Source organism: Balaenoptera musculus, chromosome 9, assembly GCF_009873245.2.
Source record: "Balaenoptera musculus isolate JJ_BM4_2016_0621 chromosome 9, mBalMus1.pri.v3, whole genome shotgun sequence".
In the NCBI taxonomy this organism is placed as follows: domain Eukaryota; kingdom Metazoa; phylum Chordata; class Mammalia; order Artiodactyla; family Balaenopteridae; genus Balaenoptera; species Balaenoptera musculus.
The window spans coordinates 36,948,073-36,951,435 of record NC_045793.1 but is presented as its reverse complement, the minus strand read 5'-3'; the positions used below and the strand labels follow the sequence as shown (position 1 = coordinate 36,951,435).

The window sequence follows — 3,363 nt, the reverse complement described above, 5'->3', positions numbered from 1 at the left end:
TCTGCATGCTCTGTCCTATGTCTGTTTTTCCTCTTTCTGTATAATCAGCAGTCTGTTTTCTATTTACTGCAGCAGTTGAAAGGGTTATAATTTGTTCCCTTTAGTGGGAAGAGAAGCTTGCTGATTGGGATCATAGTTGAATATAAATCTTTTACAGGGCAGAAATGTGTTCAACATGTTTAGTGATTAAACATTCCTTAGAGGGTGGTCTGGTTTATCCATTTTGTATTCAAAATCATGTGCATTATACAAAATTAGTTGATTATTAGGAAAACAATTAGTGTCCTACTTCCTACAATAGGTCAGAAAGGAAAAAAACAATTTGGTAATTTCAATAAAATCAGAAAAAAATCTAGAAAAAATTTACACTCATCTTATTTTTAACTATCTTTTTGAACTCACATATAAAATTTCACTAACATATGTTGTTTCTGTAACAATATTCATCTCAAATCAGTGGCGGACTTCATTTTTAATAATATCCAATTAAAATCAGGTGGAAAACAAAAATGCCTATTATTATCATTGTTATCTAATTGTCCTGAAAGCACTAATCAAAGCCATAAGATATGAAACTGAAATAAGAGATATAATTATTAGAAAGGAAATGCAAAATTATCCTCATTTGCAGATGGTATAATTATATACTAAGAAAAAAAAAGAATGAACTGAAAAACTGTAAGAATTAATAGGAAACTAAAATAAATGTACTGATGCAAGAAGAATACACAGCCCCCTCATCTCATAAATGACCCACCAAGACAGGCTTTTTACTACTACTACTATTATTATTATTCTTATTATTGAAGGTGACCTCTCAGGAGGTCAGTTCCCTTGCAGTGATGCCCCTGCTTTTGATGAACATGATGAAGGTGGAGCATGTCCTGAGCATCAAGGCACAGGCACAAGCTCAGATTCTGAGGCCCTTCATCAAAGTTGTCACCATCATCCTAAAACTTGGCAATCTGACAGATTGAAAGCATGTTTTAAAGTAAAGATCTTGGCACCACATTGGTACAGAAGAGGGTTTGATGCATCTGTGATGTTACATCCTTCCAGTTAGGATCCCAGTGAGAAAAGTAAACACATATTTAGGGTCCAATCTGTGTCTGCTCCCACTGACACTTCTGATAGCAATAGAAGCAACATGACCAGAGGCAAAACCAGAAGACATGGATCCAAAACTTAGGTGTGTTTGAATGGTTAGCAGAAAATAATAAATTGCATGTTGCAGAAATAAAAGAAATCCACAACTGCATTAAAGACAGAAACACCAACAATGTCTAAATCTCTGATTTCCCCGACTTGGGAGGGCACTGAAGTTAAGAGATGGATGAAGGTAGGAGGTTGCAGGTGAAGTTCAGAGGCTGCAAGAGGAGAGCAAACAATTAAAAGATGACCCTCCATATTAGCTCAGGCTGCCGTAACAAAATGCAACAGAGTGGGCAGCTTAAACAACAGACAGTTATTTTCTAAAAGTTGTAGAGCTAGAAGTCCATGATCATGGTGCCAGAAAATTTGGTTTCTGGTGAAGGCTCTCTTCCTGGCTTGTGGATGGCTACCTTCTTGATGTGTGCTCACATGGCCTTTCCTTTGTGCTTGTGTGTAGAGAGAGAATCTCTGGTGTCTCTTCCTCTGCTTATGAGGACACCAATCCTATAAGGGCCCTACCCACGTAACCTCATTTAACCTGAATTATCTCTCTAAAGACCCTATCTCAAAACACAGTTGCACTGGGGGTGAGGTCTTCAATATATGAATTTGGTATGGGGGGGACACAATTCAAGTCCATAATAACTTCACATGAGGAAAACAGTGCAGAGCAATAACTCAGCTTCTGCTTTAGTCACAGCTCCTTGCTCTAGCGGTTTCTTTCTTTACTATTGGTGTATTATAAAGAAAATCACCTTGTAGAGGTAGCATGCATAGAACGGAACACTGGGTTAAGGAATCTACTATATCTTGAGGTTTAAATTTATCTTAGCCATATTTAAAAAGACATTAATGATTGATGATATCTCACAGGTCTTGCCTTAAAAATTACCCCTCCCTGTGCACACACACACACACACACACACACACACACAGACACACACCATAATCCTTTAGACAGTTTAAAATGTGCAGTAAATTATTTGGTTGGGGGAGGTGAATGTTCTTATTAAATAACAAAGGGAACTGTAAATAATTCCACAATGGAATATTGTAAAGGTAATTTTAACCATTTGTAGGCCTTGGTACATGTTGCTGGATTACTAAGGCGTTCTTACTTTTATTGGTGATGCTGACCTTGGGAACTGGAGTCCATCATGATATCCCCATCACAATGGGATCACATCCATAGAGGAATCCACCACACTATTCATTAACTTCAGAGGTTTCTTTCCCATGTCTTCGATTTTTCCAAGCCATCAGTTTCATGGGACCAATAAACAGACTTTGAAGTCAAAAATAATTGTATTGTGGCAATGTGAGATGTGAGATGTGCAAGTCATGAATGAAATGCATATAGTGACTAATTTACCCAGTACACTGAAATCAGTTGCTGCTTTGTTCTCTTAAAGGGGACCAAACTATCAATAATTTACTGTTGGTTCACTTAGTGAAATTGAACTGTGATTCAGAGATGTTTAATGCATGTTTAATTTATTTAATATATTTCATCTCACATTTTCTTATAGTCACGGATTATAGTAAATGCTGTGCCCTAAACTCCTGTGTCCTAATGAATGTAAGTGGGTTAAGCTGAGCATTGCCAGCTGAGAGCTGTGCTGGCCCCTTATCTCTACATTATTGTGGGAGGTGTGATTTATTTGAAGGTTCAAAAACAGCTGTAAGGAAATGTTCTTCTGTGTAAATAAATGACATCTATCATAGGCAGGGACATTTTCAGTAGCAACAGTCAACTCTAGATTTTCTTTTTAATGGAAAAGAAACAGTAGGAGGGTGATGCTAACAAGCAGCACATATTATTTTTCCACAAATCCTCACCACCACTCATACTTCTAGCATACTTATCCTCCAGCTCTGATCTTTCTCAGATGGGCTTTAATTTTGAATCAGGAAGCATGAATCAGGCTGCAGAATGGTTAGGAGAGAGAGTAACCAGCTTTGGGTGGTAGAAGAAAGGAAGAGGAATCTGAGAAGCAGTAATTGAAAATTAGACTATGAATTTTTTTATGCTATAAGACTAAAGCAATTCTGTTTAATTATGTAGCATCTTAAGATAGAAAAAAATGAAAATAAAGCTCCAAAACTGAGTTCTTCCATTTTGAAACATTTGCTAAATGGGAGTGGTTATTATTGTTATTGTTATTACTTTGTCATTATTATTATTACTTTGTCATCAGAAACTTGATTTTA

General features: G+C 36.6%; 1 pseudogene; it reads left to right on the top strand.

Annotated features, from left to right (window-relative positions):
- The first annotated feature begins 842 nt into the window (after positions 1–842).
- On the top strand, positions 843–1,412 carry LOC118900523 (annotated as a pseudogene).
- The last annotated feature ends 1,951 nt before the right edge of the window (positions 1,413–3,363 follow it).